This window comes from Jaculus jaculus, chromosome 17 (genome assembly GCF_020740685.1).
Source record: "Jaculus jaculus isolate mJacJac1 chromosome 17, mJacJac1.mat.Y.cur, whole genome shotgun sequence".
NCBI classification, from domain to species: Eukaryota; Metazoa; Chordata; class Mammalia; order Rodentia; family Dipodidae; genus Jaculus; species Jaculus jaculus.
Genome location: NC_059118.1, coordinates 53,284,967 through 53,301,446, shown reverse-complemented (window position 1 = coordinate 53,301,446; position 16,480 = coordinate 53,284,967). Strand labels below are relative to the sequence as shown.

Here is a 16,480-nt window from a genome sequence, read left to right as displayed (position 1 = left end):
GTCAAATCGAAGTTATCCACAATGTGATGTGGCTGTGTGACCACATGGACAAAAGGAGAAATACATGAATCATCCATATACCTTTGCATCAGAGTTTGGTGCTTGTATAATAGTAGTTTTCCGTGAAGATGTATGCACAGGAATGGAAGAAGTTGAAGACTTGATCTGCAGACATGCCATTTTGGCCCTTCCATTAAAATTACACATTTAAAAGCCTACCTCGAAAAATAAAAATAAGAAGGCTGACTGAGAAGATGTCTACGCTGTTAAAAGCACTTACTTGCAAAGCCTGCTGGGCCTGGGTTTAATTTCCCAGTATCCACATAAAGCCACATACAAAGTCACAAAGTGACACGTGTCTGGAGTTCCTTCAGTAGCAAGAGGCCTTAGGACACTATTCTTTTCTCTATTTCTTTTCCTCTCTCACTCTCTCCTTCCCTCCCCTCTGTGTCTGTCTCTCTCTCTCTCTCTCTCTTTCTCTAACAAATAAATAATATAGTTCTCAAAAATTACACACTTAAAACCTGGTGATATTCCATTATCTAGAAGAAACCCCAAACTAGTAAGGCTGAACTGATTTTCAGTTTGCTCGCTGGAGCTGAGCTGCGTATGTGTTTAGGCGGATTTTAAATTTAGTTCGGGTTTCCTAAGCTCACGCCAGGTAACAGTAGGAAAGAGAAGGCCCGGAATTATATTGGGTGTCAGGAAGAAAGTATTCTGGAGCTATGAATATGATCTCCGACATGAGTAATCTGTAAACAGGTAAGTAAGCCAGTTATCCTTGGGAACATGGCAACTCCTCTCAGTAGTCATAATTATTTTCATCCATCCACACTCACTGTTTTTAAGAGCACAGCCCAGCTGGAAAGGAAAATAACTTCCATTTCATTCCAGCCCTTTTCAAAGTAATGAATAGTAGCCAAAGTATTCTTCCTTCTAACGAATCCATGCAGAGAGCACTGATGTAAGCATCTACGGCGTGCCTGGGAATGCTCTACAAAACAGCAGCTTTTAGTCTCTGGTTCCCCGTGTGTGACCCGTGTGCACAGAGAGGGGGGGCAGGCAGAAGCAGGCTCTGGTGGCCTTCAAATCCTAACTAGACAGCCTTCCCACCAAGACGGCTATTGAGTTACACACAGTGGCAAAGTTAAATAGCAGCTCACAAGAATCTTTTTAATCTTACACAGCATTTCCTTAAAAGGGGAGGGGAAGTATTGATTTTTATCTGGTAATGTCTCCAATGAAGCTTCAAAAATACTTGATAATCACTTTCCAGGAGGCTGCAGGTACTGTAGGCTGGCAGACAGCACTCCAAGAGCACTCGGCTGGGAGGGAATTCGCTTGTATACAGATGTGTGTGTACACAGCTCTATTTACACTTCACTTGGCAGATAAGGTTTTATAGAGTCCAAATTACAGTCTCCTCCCCCTCTGCTGAAGTGCACAGAACAGTCAAATATGATGCAAATGCTGTAAAAGATTAATTTACGCTAGCATTGGCATGCTTTCTTATTTCAAAAGAGCTTGCACTGCCACCCTAACCCGAGTACCAAAGAGGGACTTACTTGTAGTAGGAAGAAACAGGGCTGGAGAGATGGCTTAGCGGTTAAGCGCTTGCCTGTGAAGCCTAAGGACCCCGGTTCGAGGCCCACTTTAGCCACATGCACAAGGGGGCACATGCATCTGGAGTTCGTCTGCAGTGGCTAAGCAGCCCTGGTGCGCCCACTCTCCTCTCTCTCTCTGCCTCTTTCTTTCTCTCTCTCTCTCTGCCACTCTCAAATAAATAAATAAAAATAAACAACATTTAAAAAAAAAAAAAAAAAAGAAGGAAGAAACAGGAGAATGAGCACAAGGCAGCGTGAACTCGCTGCAGACATACCAATAGTACATGAGAAAATAAACTACAGGGTGTTCTATACAGCAGCACACACTAAAAATGGAATCTTGAATATTTCAACAGCACAGCAAAGAAACATGACACTATTAATAGTGGAAAGTTACCAAGAAAGACAGTTCAAATGATATCAAAAAAATGTGATAGTGTACAAAAACCAACAGACACCATAGGAGTCAGGACCAGAGCTAAGGGCACAGTAAGAGAATGTGTCTCATAAACAAGAATGACAAGAAAAAAGTATTCTCTTTTTCATATTAGAAGCATAGTGTTTACATGTTCGCAGATATAATTATCACTAAAAATACCTGAGAAATAAATCCCTCTGAACCTGTCATGTCAAAGGGCACCTCCAGTGGAAAAGGGACAAATTCTTCTCAGCCAAAATCAGAACAGCACAGTCAGGGGAAACTATGTCCCCCCCTAAGACTCAACTTCAGATTACACCGTGATGAGTTTTCAGAAAAGTAGGAGACAATTCTGCTTACATGATGGTAATTAATACATTTTCATTACTTCATAAATGGGATGCATTGAATGTTATAGAAAAATCAGTGAAACATGTCTGCTAACATACAGTGTGCCAAACGACATATAATGCGTCTGCTTCTTTGTCTGCAGGAACTCTAAGGATGTTCAGTTCATGTGGGATGGTAGCAATGCACGCTCTAGATAGAGAACATTCTCCTGAAAGGTTTGAATGTACGAGGATTACAGAACATGCCACCATGCAGATAAAGATATATTAACATGCATAAATGTAATTATAAAGGGAAAAACAAAAATGCCATCTCCAAAAATAAAGAGAAATTACTAAACTCCCTCATACTACTTTTATAATTTTAAGTTATATTTTTTAAACCTCAATTCAACTTTATCACTTCCAGCCAATATTATTTTAATTATGTAAAGCCAGCACCATATATACATCATGATATTCCTTCTTACAGAAAATTAAGTAAATTTATGTTATTAAGTTCAGTGGGACTAAATTCAATGAATAATATTATTGATGACTCAAACATTCATATGCTAAACAAAACCAGAAGAAGGGCTATACATAAGGCTTAGGAAAGGAACTGTTACATTTATGAGGATTTCTATCATTTGCTGGTTAAAATACATGTAACAAATTAAGAAGGGTCTGCTCAAGTAACTTTGGACATGTGATGGGAACTGGGTCTGTTCTTCATGGCAATTAAGTTGGGAAGGCCTAAATCTCCTAAGGAAGCCAGTCACTCAGACTTGTGTGTTATTTTGTAAATAACAGCCATGTATGGCAATCTATCACCCTCTAAAAATGACAGGCATCTTGGGCGATGCCACCTTAGCCTAAGAAAGGACTTCAGAGTCTGTGGGTTGCGTTCAGGTAACTCAGTTCAAAGAATTAACATTCAATTCCACACTGAACTAAATACACGGGTTCTGTGTTTTATTGACTAACTTCTCTTGGGAAGAAAAGCTAATGGTTACAGTCTAGTAGTTACTGCAACCTGTCCTTCAGGATATATACAGGAGTGCAATCCCCTTGACATTTCAGGACGTAAAAGAAAACAAAGGCCCAACACTGTACAGAAGAATTTAAGTCCTTGAATTCTTCTGCACTAATATTAAAAAAGAAAAAAAAAGAAAAACAGGGGCCAGAGAAGTGTTGATTCAACTATTTAATAACATTTTCTCACTGGCCTTTCCTAGGACTACTGAGCAAGGTATATTCAAAGTTTTGGCTGTCTTCAGCCATTTGATATGTCATCTCATTTATCTGTCTCTAAAAAGCCAACTGAGAGGCTTGAAGTCTTGTTACAATATTTCCAACAAAGTAACAGTCTGTTTGCCTAACCCTTTTAAAACAAAATCTACAGAGGAAAAAAAAAAAAAATGATGTCTTTCCCAGTCCCCAATCACATACAAACATTTCACACACTTATTTTAGTAAGGATTTATTTGTCCATTGAAAAATAACATGGCTTACATTTTATTGTGAGTAACACAATTTTCTTTCTGTTGCAAAATACAATACAGAAAGGGCTTCAAGGCACATGAAAAACTTAAACTTCTGTGCTTTATTTTATATCCTTGATTCTCATGTATTTACCTCTCAGAAATAATAGCTCATTTTAACCACAGAAATGCTTCATCTAACCAGGCCACAAAGAAGGTACTAACCACATAAACTCAAACTCAGTAACCTGCGCAAACTCATAAACTCCCTAGGAGGGGAGGGGAGGGGAGTAGCTCACAAAGCTGGCCCCTCGGGGGTGGATTTGTGTTTTTTGTTTGTTTGTTTTGTTTTTTTGTTTTTTATTTTTTCTGAGGTAGGGACTCACTCTAGCTCAGGCTAACCTGGAATTGACTGTGTAGTCTCAGGGTGGCCTCAAACTCACAGTGATCCTCCTACTTCTACCTCCCAAGTGCTGGAATTAAAGGTGTGCGCTACCACACCAGGCTCTCGGGGGTGGATTTTTCCTTTTTAACCCGTTTAGTTACTGGGTCAAAAAGCTGTAAACTGACTGGCAAGGTCACAACTAAATGCTGGCACTATGCTTATCTGTTATTGTTCCGTTCAAGCATCACAGTCACTATTTAGACTACCTGACCAGTACAGAGGTGTGGTATCTAAGGGTGTTTTTCTATGACCATTTCTACCATCTTATTTCCTGGCCCTAGCAGGCTTCACCCGAGACGCAAGAATTCTGCTCTCCAAGTGTTCAGTAAGTTACATCCCAAAATACAGAACAAGTTGTTTACTGTGGAAAAGCTACATGTCTTGCCCCTCCACGAGCTATAGGCTACCTCAGCTCTTGCTTAACTGTTCAAATATTTGAAATTACTATAAAAAGCATCGGAGATCATGGTCAACAGATCCAAATGAAGAATGAATGCATTCAGCATGTCTACAAGCTGCCAGTACCAGTTTTTACAATGACGGCTGCCTAGTTTCAGAACGTGACAGTGGAGATAAGACTTCCCAAGTAAGTTCCTTCCTCCAAGTAAGCCCTCTGGCAAGCCAGCCATCACTACCTGCAATACCACTCCAAAAGAGAGTGTGTTCTTTTTTCATACTAGAAAGGGTTAAGAGTGTGTGCAAGGCCACAGGCTCCAGACTGCAAAAGAAATGCTGCTTTAGTAACCTCTGAAAAGGTTTCTAGCAAGTATCAAATACTTGTTGATCCGTTCTCAATAAACAGGAGTGTGGCTGTCAGGCTCCTTCCACTGTCTGGGGAGATGCCTTTACACACTGCATCCAGTAAGAACGGCTCCTAAGTAGGCTCCCTTTCGGAAAGTTGAGGAGCTAGCAACCTCATTCAGTGTCGCCTGTTCAAAATGGCCAAAAGGTGCAGCTGAAATAGTGAAGCCTCGCCTGGCTTGGGCAGCATGAATACTGTGCATAAAACCCTGGAAGTAGTTCAGGCAAACCCACCTGAATGGAAGAGGAACACTGTCTGTTGCCATGGCAGCCTGATCTAATTACATGAGTGATCAGGGCTGGAGTAAGCGCACAGAAAACTAACACCACTGACACGGATCTGCATGATGAGAAGGGCAGGCAGACAGAGGTTCCTGGAGCCCTTCAACCTCTGCTTTACGTGCAAGGTCCATCTAAGCCCATGTATTTGCAGAGCTGCTAAAATACGGACTGATGCCTGCCCACTTAGAGGGCAATCAGAGGAGATTAAATGCCACAGCATCAACTGTTATGGTGCAATCCCCTCCCAAGAGTTCATGCGTACAAATTCCTCCTCTCTCGTTCGTTCGTGGCTTCCTCAAGCACAAGTTTCAATCCCTAGGAAAAAGCTCAAGTACAAACTACATTCACTGCCTCACCCACCCACCAACCAGTGGGTGAGCTTAACCTGGGCTTCCTCAGAAAGCCAAACAAAAACGGTTTAGCTAACTTACTGGAAAACTAGCCATGCCTAAAAATAGCCACCAAGCAGCTACCCCCTGCTGGGTGGGATCTAACACGATGATGTTTGAATATTAAGAAGAGTCCGCATAATAAAACACAAATGTCATTGAGGTGTGACTACCAGACTGCTCGAGGAGAACTTATACACACATTGCCCTGCGTGCCCAGAGTGAGCAGAGAGAATGCCACCCTGAGGATTTTACTCTGTGGGTGGCACAGGGTCCTCTAATTTCACTAACTGTGTCCTGAGGATCTCTCGGGGAAGCTAAGAAATCTCTTTGGGGACAGAACCACTCTGGAGGAGTCCCTACTGCACACCATACGGTAAACAAAATAAAAATAGCTTGCCTTTCTTGGTAGCCACATCGCGCATTATATAACCAGCTTCCGACTGGCTTTTTTTTTCCACCCTTACTACTCTTCAGCAATTTCCCAACCTTCCCAAGTATTTATATTACCCTCTTATCTGTAGGATTTTACATCAAGAAAGCAAAACAAAACGGGGCAATCGCTGGGTCGAACTGAACCGCAGGGTGTTAGAAACTGATTTCCTTTAGCGGGGGTTGTTTTCTGGCAAAGACTAGATCACCACCCTACAGCCTTACACACACACACACACACACACACACACACACACAGGTTCTTGCTCAACCTCCCTGGAAAGCCTGAATTGTTTCACCGCTTCCACTCAGTCCCCTACGTGGTCGGAAATAAAATGAAAGCACACCAGCCACGGAGTTTAAGGAGAGGTCCAGGCGCTGCCAAGCCGGCCAAGTGGCCAGCGAGAGGCCCCTCGCCATGGGCTGCCCTCGGCCCCCGCCCGGCGCGCGCGGGCGCACACACGCGCGCACACACGCACTCACACTCACGCGCTCCCGCCGCGCTCCGACACCGCCTCACCTCTCGCTCCGCCCGTCCGGCCCCTTCCCTGCCCCCTGCGGGACCGGCCGGCGCGCAGGGCTGGAACCACGTAGGAGGCGGCGGCGGCGGCAGCCGCCCGGGGAGTGGCAGAGTCTCCGGCCGGCCCGGAGTGAGCGAGCCGCGGGGCTCCAGGGCGCATCCCAATCCCCGCAGCGCCTCCTCCTCCGCCGCCGCCGCCTCCTTCCCCTCCTCCTGGCTTCATTCACCCTCCCAGCCGCCGCGCAGCCGTGCACTCCCGGCGCAGGGCAGCGCCCGCCGCCACTCTTCGGCTCCGGCCGCGGGCGCTGGTGGGGACGCCGGTCCGGGCTGGGGCGCTCGCGGGCTCCGGGAGCCGCTGCACTTGATCAGGAAGCGGCCGCACCAACAGGGCGGCGGTGGCGGCGACTGCCAGGGCCCGTCCCCAACGCTCCGGCCGCGCACTGAGCACCCCGCACGCCCCTTCCCCCGGCGCCCTCCGCCGGCACCCGGTAGCGCGCAAAGTCCCGGCCGGCCCGGGAGATGGAGGGGGGGGAACCGCGCTGTCCCCATCCCGCCCGGCTACCGTACGCACACCCGGAGGCCGGCCTCCGCGTGGAGACCCCCCCCCCCGCCTCGGGGCACCCATGCCAGGCGACCACCGGTGGGGAAGCCCGGGCCTCCCCCGCGTCCCGGTCGGCTCTCACCGCCCCCCTCCGGGGAGGAGTGGAAAGGAGAGAAGAGGGCAACGCGACCCTCGGCCGCCGCCTCCCCCCGCGACACCCGGAGGGAGGAGGACAAGGCTCTCGGCGCTCGCCGCCGGACCAGCAGCCGCCGGAGAGGGGCGCCGCCGCCGCTCTCTCCGCCCGCGCCCCCCGCCCGCCCGGGCGCGCCCCCTCTCCGGGCAGGCGCCCACCCTGCCCCTGGCAGACTCGTGCCGGCTGCTTCTGCACCCCGGGAGGCAGGAGCCGGGGACGGTTGTATGTATACACACACACACACACACGCACGCACACACACACACCACGACGCGTCGATTTCCTTCGCTCCTCTTCCAGCTGTTTCCCGTGCAGCCCTTGGCATTGGGGGTTTGTATGCTGGATGTTGCTTTTGCCCCTCTCGGGAGAGAGCGGATGGGGCGGGGGGGGGGCGTTATCTAAATAAGGGAAGAAGAGGATGGGGGAGGGGGAGAGAAAGAATCAGAGAAGGAAAAAAAATAGCCACTTACTGTAAAGTGTAAATGGATCTGGGGTTGCGTGGGGAGGGGGGGGACAGGGGGAGAGAAACAATGTCTTGCGGCTGCTGTCGCTCTAGCTGCTGCTCCACGGGGCTTGTTTTGGATCCCCCTGCAGTGAAACAGGTCCTGTACGGCTCCGCCACTGTAGTAGAAATGATGTCTGCGGTATACTCTGCTCTCGCCTCCTCCTCCTCCTCCTCCTCCTCCCGCTCCCCTCCCCTCCCTCCTCCCTCCGCCCGCCCGCCCTCCCTCGCGCTCTCTCGCGCTCGCTCGCCCGCTCGCTCCAGTATGTAAATGTGTAATAGAAGCCAAATATGGAGCAGTTGGCTGCCGCCGCCGCAGCTCCAGGACCCGACTTCGTGGGGGGTGGGGGCACCCTCTGGCGGGCGGCCCGGCGAGCGCGCGGTGCGGCGGCCGGCCCGCGCCCGTAACCCTCGGGCCCCCGCCCAACCCCCGAGGGAGGCCTGCGCCCGTCCCCGACCGCCGCCGGCGACCAGGGACCCGGGCCGGAGGGAACCGTGCCTTCCAGGTTTGAGAAAGGGGCGGGGAGTTGGGGCGATGAGGTAATACGAGCGGTGACCGCTCGGCGCTCGCGCGCCTCCCCGGGTCCCTGCACCTACCTACGCGGAGGGGGACGCGGCCACGGCCGGGTACCGCCCGGGCCACCCGGGGGACTCCCTGAATGTAAGTCGGGCATAGCTCGGAGCCAGCGAAATGCTCCGGGGTGGTGGGGGGAGGGCGGGGAAGCGGGCCGATTCTAATCCTAAAATGTCCTTGGTCCCCGCAGCGCCCAGAAGCTTCGGGGCTCGCGGGGGGCCATCGCTCCAGCCCGGCGATCCGGAGCCCAGGCGCGGGGACCGCTTCGGCGTGCAACTCGGCAAAGTTTCCGTGGTCCCTGCCGTCAGCCCACGCATCCTCACCTTTCCTGCGGGGGAAAGCCAGCGACCTCGCGACCCTCCTTTCTATTTCCGCAGCTCCGGAAATCTGCTCTGGGCTTTGAACTCCTCGGCCGAGGCCTGGACCGGCGACCCGCGCGCTCCCCGCTCCTCTCGCGGCTAATTCGGGATCATTCATTTCATCGGAAGTGAGGTAACCGGTGCAGGGGACGAGGACGCCGCGTTCAGGGGCAATTCTCCGGAGCTCACGGCCAAGGAACTTCCCCCTGCACCCCTGCCTGGCCCGGGCTCGGGGCGCAGGAGCCCTCGGCCAAGGGGAGCGCCCATAACAGGTGTGGCACCTGGAGGGAGAGCTGCGCATCCCTGCCGGGGTCGCGCTGGGCGCGGTGCTGGGCGCTGCAGAGAATTCTGGAAGACCAGTAGGTGTCGGGGCAGCATTTGACCTCCTTCAGGTGCTTAGAACTCAGTGTCTAGAAACCTGATCCCTTGGCTGCTCTCTGGAAGCCGCCCCTATTGACTGCAAGCTGGATTTGAGAGACCTTTTGGCTCCGTTTACTTATGACCTAACAGTTAAGTCACCAACCAAAGCAGGAGACAGAATCACCAAGAGAGATGTGTCAGCTTTGAAACAACTGTGTGGTGGAGCCAGTGCACTTCAAAATGAATTAAAATTTAATAATAATAAGTGATGCTAGGAGGAAGGCGTAGAGTCCCCGGATTGATACCTGCTTTCCCATTTTGAAATGGCATCCACACATCCATAACTGCATAAATAGCAAAACTACTATCATTTTGCTTTGTTTCCCCCTACAACTTTTTTTTTTTTTTCTGTTGCTATTCACTTAAAAATCAGTGGTTGTTAGGTTTCAAACTCGGGGTGTGGAACATTGTTGGTCTCCTTACAGCCCCTAGTGGACGGCTGACTTTAGTTCCCTGTGGAGGCTCTGGCGGGTTTTGTTTTCGTGGGAAGGTGAAGGTTAATAGTTCACAGCTTAACCAGTGATGTCTTTCGCCCTTACGTGGCAGAGCCAACTTCTAGAAGGCTCACAAGCAGGCTGATTGCACCAGCAAAGACGGATGCTGCTTTCCGCAGGTACTATTCCTGCTGGCCTTGGAGTCAACACAGAGCTTACGCTCTTCACTGCAGTTTTAGACAGCTTCCATTAAAAAAAAAACTAAATTCATCTAAAATATTTTTATAACAGAAAATATTGGTTGCCATGTTTTTGGCGTAAGTGAGATGTTTTTATTCCAACTCATAATCTGCAAACTGCCCAATCCACCTCCACTCTATTTTTAGACATATTTATTACATTTAGCGGGTTTTCAGGGGGGAAGCTAATATTAGAATTATCGCATTGGCACAGTTCATTTGTGTTACTTGAGCAATCTTAAACGCATTAAAATACATAATTCAGCTTAAGCTTAATCAATTGACTTAAATGGCCCCCAGGGGAGCTAAATGTATATTGTGCACAGTTAAAAACAATAAGAAATGTGTCATTTACTCTCATAGCCATTAAGATGAAAGCCATAAACTCTCACTAAAATCTGCAATTCATCCTTTCGTCCTGCAAGGTCCAACCTAGCTGTGACACCCAGGAAGCGGTTTCCTCACCTTGAGTAACTGAAATGTTTTGTTTCCAGAGCACAGAATGTTAAGTAAACAATTACAGGTAATAGCCTTGGCTCTTTAAAAACAAAACTTCCCTAGCAAGTGAAAGCTCGGTGAAAACAGATCTTTCAGGATGCTGGCAGGCAATTAGGTAGCACAAAAACTCTGCTCATAAATTTGATCTTATGTTCAAACAAGGAAGGCCAAGTTAAGCTTTGAAATGAAAAAAAATTGAACTAAGGCCTGCTGAGCCATACTCCTAGCCTTGGATGGTTTAAAAATACAGAAAATAATGTTAGTACTCTCTATTTCCTTTACAATTTGGGTCCTGTATTTACCTTTCATTGTTTCTTTCTTATTTTTCCTTTTTTATTTATTTATTCTTTTCATTTTTCCAGGTAGGGCCTCATTCTAGCCCAGGCTGATCTGTAGTCTCAGGCTGGCCTTGAACTTATAGTGATCCACCTACTTCTGCCTCCCAGAGTGCTGGAGTGCTGGAATTAAAGGCATGGGCCTCCATGCCTGGCCTGTCTTTACTTTTGAAAGTTTAAAATGGACCAGCAAATATGTATCAGGCCAGAAGACTTGGTACTTCTAAAACATAGGTTTCCCAGTAGCAGCACCACCATCTAGGGACACTTGGACTCCAGTCAAAGGTTCTACCTGGACTTTTGCCATCAGGATTTACCTCTGAACTGGTTCCCACTGGTTCACGAAAGCATCCCAGCCTGAGAGTCTCTCCTGCAGAGTGCCACCATGCGTGTGGCCACAGGCGCAGAACGAGTTTCACTGTGGATTTTTTTTATTATTTCAGTGACTTAAGCTTTCCAGTGAGAAAATGTCACGTTATAGTCAGATTTCTACATCCTGGGACTCAACCAACTACGGGTGGAAAATATCTGAAAACATGAGTCTGTGTTGAACATGTCTAGACTTTTTCCTTGTCATCATTCCCTAAATATTTACAGATCATTTACACTACAGTAGGTATCATGAGTAAGCTCGATGCTATTTAAAGTATGCAGGTTACACGCACATACTATGTCATTGTGCACTAGAGGAGCCTCCTGAGATTTTGGGATCCAATGGGGGTCCCAGAGCTACCCCTCCCACGCAAAGGATGATGGGGTAGACATCAGCTCTGCATTTCAGAAGTGCCCTGGTTTGTGCACAAATCTTCACTATCTCTGCCAAACGCAAAACTGCCGAGGCGCATACTGGGGTCTTGAGCAGGACTGTTTCCTTGCAGGCAGCAGAGGGAGCGCCAGAGCACTGAGTACGTCCGTGCACATCATCACAGATTTGAAATTCTGGGCTGTGTTTTCATGGGAAGTAGCCTGTTATGTCATTCAGAACAAAACAAGCCAAAAAGCAAACACACACTGCTTACCAGATTATAGCAACTGAATAATTGAACAGGTTGTAAATAATATAAAATGAAGAACGCACTTATTTCAAGTTCTAGCATGCATTCTTGATTGAAAGTGCACTCCAGAAATCCCACTTGGAAAAGATGCCTTAGCTCTTCTCTAGTAAGAACTTAAGACAAACATCTACAGAATCCTGCCTCTCCAAGAATAACCTCTGCATACCTACAAAGGTCGTCAGTTTATCCACCACTACATTAAGTATATTCATTCAGAGTCAGACATGTTGTTAAAATATGTTCATGGTTTGCTGTTCTTCCAGTATGCGTCTCTTTCTACTGCTTGCCACAGTGGTGACTGATGTCCCCATTATATTTATATAGCATTCCATGCTTTTCAAGTTCTTCTCTAGTGTGTTCTCAAATACTCCCTAAGGTTGCTAGGATGCTTGGCAAAAGCCAGCCCTCAAAAAAAGCGATAGGGCGGCACAGGCTTTCATAATAGCGTTGAGCCTTTGAGCTGTCTATGAGTTCAGGAAATTATAGAGCGTAAGTATCTAGCAGCATGTTCCTTTTTATGCACTTTTAAAAGTTTTTCAGAGTTGCCAAATAATGGATATTTAGTAAGTGAGTATGTATGTATCAAGAATGGATCTAATATATATGTGTATATATATGTATATGCATACCCTAGGCTGATCTGGAACTCACTATGTAGCCCTGAAATTCCCATCCTCCTACCTGAACCTTAGGGATGATCAGATGGCAGGCATGGACCACCATATCCGGCTGATAAGTGAGTATTTTAGTGACATAGTAAGAATGGAACCCCAGGGTGTTGCCAAGCAAACTTTAATATCTGTGTTCTGATCCCTAAACCCATATTTGAAGGGGGGGGGAAACTGGTAGCTATGGTGTGGCTCCTATAATCCCAGCATGCCTGTATTGAGATGTGGAGACAGGAGAATTTCCTAGAAGCAAACAGACAAACATCTCAGCAAATGGGAGCCTAACTAACCAGAGACCTTCCTCAAACAAGATTAGAGGAGATGACTAGCCCAAAAGTTGTTCTCTGACCTCCACACATGTGCTCTGGCATTCACACACCCCTGAAAATAAAATAAAAATAAAAATAGCAAGAATAGAGCCACAGGCATGAACCTGAACACCTACCGTCCCAGCACTTAGGAGGAGGCAGAATCAAGAGGTCAGAGGCAGCCTGGACTAAATAAGACCTTGTTTCAAAAAACAGAAAAGAAAAGAAAGACCAAATATCTCAAGTTGTTTATTATGTCCTCTCATTCATTGGCAGCTATTTATGTAGCATCTACAAGAAATAGGCCCTGAGGATATGAAATGAGTAAAATCCCTCAGTCTGCCAGGGTTCCAACATACAACAAACTTGACCTTTTAAAAAATACTAACTTTTACCATGATGAAGCACCAAGGTTCTTGGCTTCCTGCTCCAGTGTCTCCAGGCATATCAAGCAGAGCTCCAAATATGAACTTGAAATACTAGAATCCTGGAAAATCTGGGAGGCAGGAAGACAACTGTGTAACTCTTAAGCCAGATTTGACTTAAAAGATAAGATTAGCCTCCCAAATTCATAAAACAAGGTACAATATGTGTTTTATCTGAATGCCCTCCCTATCAAAGATTGTACATTGGAATGGTAAACATTTGTTTATTTTTATCTTTTTCATATTGTTAAAAAAGTATTTCCTCCCACAGTGAAGAATGACTTGCCAAGTTTCTGCCTGGAACAATTTGTTATGGCTGTGTCGTAACTCCTGAAAAGTATGAATTTTTAATGGAAATACTGACAGACCTCTAGCCATGCTATCACAAGCAGGCTCTAATCCTATGTATGTCATTGTAAAATCTGAGCAGGCGTAGTGCTTGCAAAACAAATACACTTTCCACAGCTTGTACTCCCAAGTAAAGCTGGAGAGAAATAAAGTAGGACAGAAAAACAACTGAAAATGAAGAGTGAAAGTAACTCCCAACAGGCTCTGATATCAGCAGGCCACACCCTAGGTAAAGTTCCCAGGCTCTGTGCAGCTTCAAGCTGAGCTTCTGAATGGTCTGTCTTGATCGGCTACCAAAGTACATGACGTCATAAAATGACATCACCAACAAGAGTGGCATGAGGCTTGGGAGTGCTGGTGGGTGATGTGAGCACAGGCAGTTGCTCCCATCCCCCACACTACTAAGATAAGTAGATAATGGAGAATGGAATGAAAATCGTCACATTGAAACATCCACCAACAGTCATGACTTAACAGTCTATCCGTTTGACTAAACAAGTCTGCACTATGAAAAGAGAACTTGAGTTCAGGTATGAGCTAGTGCAGCCTTTGAGCACTTGAAAATTGGCCCAAACTGAGGTGTGCTGCATGGTTGAATTACACATCTATTTTTAAGGACTTAGTTAAACATTGTTGTGTAGCAATTTGCTCTGAATTGAAACATTCCTGGAGGGAGCCTGAGGAGACTTAGAAAGTGAACTTGGCTATGAAAGCTGCAACTTCCAAGGGCCCAAGGCCTCTCCCCAGGGTTAGGGAAGCAGTGGGTAACGCTGGGGAGAGACTGTGCTGGGGAGAGACTGTGCGCCAGAGCAGCCTCAGCTGCAAGTTGTTCCCAATGCCTGCGTTTGGGGTGATGCAAATGCCTTCTAAGTTTGCCAGTAAACCCATTGGCTCACCAAAACTAGACTGCAGTGCATTCATGCTATTGTCTTGTGTTTGTTGCCCTATCTGGGTTTAATGCTACAAATGCATATGTGTGTATGTATGTGTGTGTATGTATGTGTGCATATATATGTGAGAAACTACCACAATAATTTCTATATTGATTAAATATATTGTTCAAATTCATTTTACTTGTTTCTTTGTACTTTGTAACTATTATAAAACTCATTATTATACATGTGCAATGACTATATCATATACGCACCCATACTCACATAAACATTTACCCCCACACCCCCCCCACACACATATTTTCCCTGCTGGGAATCAAACCAGTGGCCTCGGCTTGCTAGACAAGTACGTTCGTCCACCAAACTACACTGAAAGCTCCTCCGGGTGATATTTTCAATAACTTGCACTGGTCGAGAGAACAAGGCTGGAGAGACGTTAGCATTAGTTCTACAAAGCTGACAACTGGATACCTTGCAGCATGGCTTCTTACTCCATGGGACTTGGACTTTGCTGCCCATTTTAATGACCTCTGAGGGTCACCCATCTGTGAAGGCACAATCTCACTGGAGGATCCGCTGTGAACCTGTAAAGCCAAATTTTGTCGGGCTCACCTGTGACTCGGTTTTGGGGAGGGGTGCTCAGGGGTTTGATCACTCTGTCTGTGCTATGTGTTGGAAAGCAAAAGCTGGCTTGAGGTTGTACTATTTGTGGCTAAATGGTTTGGGGCTGATACCTTCTAGGGTCAGGCAGTGTTAGACGTTGATAATGAAAATTGGATAATTTTCTGCTTAACATATCAAGGCCATCAAATACTAATATTTTCCCATGCATAATATATTTAGTGTAATGGGAGGTTTCTAAAGGAAATGAGATGATTTTTAACTATTATTATTTTGCAAGCAAGACAAATAAGTTTTCATCCTTAATAAGATAAGTTTCCAACCCTACAGCCAAGATTGAGTATGAGGCCTAAAAAGTAGCATAATTTGTAACAATCATCTAGTGAATATAGCTTTTCTTATATGAAAGAAAACCAACATTTTTAAAGCTTACAGTGAGAAACTTGAACTTTGCTTGGTATTGGCTGGGACCTTTAGAAATCTATTTAAAGCATTTCATTACTTGGCATTTTGTTTCCTTAAAAGAAATACACTTTCTAAATTAAAGTCAAAGCCAGTCGCCACCATTGTTTGAACTTAAGGTAGTGACAGTTGCTGGCTGACACGTGTTCAGTTTAGCGAGCTTCCCAAAGAGGACACAGGCCACGATGAGCTGCGGAAACAAACATCCGAGAAGTTCTTTACCACTGTAACTTCATGACGTTAGAACACATGGCTTTAAGCTCTCTTAGCTACTTTATTTTTCTTGAGTAAATATTGGCCAGGACAAGTTGATCCAAATGAGGGTCAGAGTTTAAGAACATAATTTTATGAGGCATTTACTAAGTTTTCCCCCAAAGAGAAAGACTTAAGAGAAAAATGCATTGGCAAACTTTGCTTTTTGACATAAATAACTACAGTTGACCAAGGAAACTGCCCTTGTCAGGATTTCAGGGAGGATCGTCCGGCAGTTTGATATTTGCAGAATCTTTTCCCCTTGAGGCCTCTACAAAGTTTAACTGTGGAGCTGAGGTGGGAGGGGTGGGGGAGTCCTTCTAGAGACCCTGAATCTGCTTCATGTCTGTCACCCAGACACAAAATATTAGCTCCTGACACACGTACCTTCTGCCACAGGGGAATAATGGCACCCCGAATTAAACTGTAAATTAGAAACAATCCCTTTCTAAGTACAGGATGAACATACAGAATGGAGGATCCTGTCAGCCAGTGAGTGAAATAGGAGACAAATTATTCACTCATATCCCTGCAGCCAAAATCGCTTTCTGCTAACTATGCTGTCATGGGAGAGCTTTTCTTCTCTGTCAGATATTAAGAGAAATTAATACATACTAATTTTAATAAACATGTGAAGCATCAAATGTCT

General features: G+C 46.3%; 1 protein-coding gene and 1 long non-coding RNA gene across 10 annotated transcripts in view; one reads left to right on the top strand and one right to left on the bottom strand.

Annotated features, from left to right (window-relative positions):
- The window catches only part of Atxn1 (ataxin 1), a 467,297-nt gene extending 458,695 nt beyond the window's left edge, over positions 1 to 8,602 (bottom strand). For 5 of the 8 annotated variants that reach the window (XM_045136590.1, XM_045136597.1, XM_045136596.1 and 2 more), the window contains exon 1: positions 7,909 to 8,088. The gene's annotated coding sequence lies outside the window, so the exon portion shown is untranslated. Of the gene's footprint in view, positions 1 to 81; positions 217 to 7,704; positions 7,726 to 7,908; positions 8,089 to 8,537 lie in introns of those variants that run through there. The other 3 variants (XM_045136591.1, XM_045136595.1, XM_045136592.1) reach the window with 3 other exon arrangements.
- Positions 8,390 to 14,671, top strand: LOC123455556. Of its 2 annotated transcripts, none has more exons than XR_006633982.1 (2): positions 8,390 to 8,446; positions 8,705 to 14,671. It is a non-coding gene; the product is annotated as an uncharacterized LOC123455556 (long non-coding RNA). The 2 variants fall into 2 exon arrangements; XR_006633981.1 differs by lacking the exon at positions 8,390 to 8,446 and adding an exon at positions 8,467 to 8,601.
- Positions 14,672 to 16,480: the final 1,809 nt, after the last annotated feature.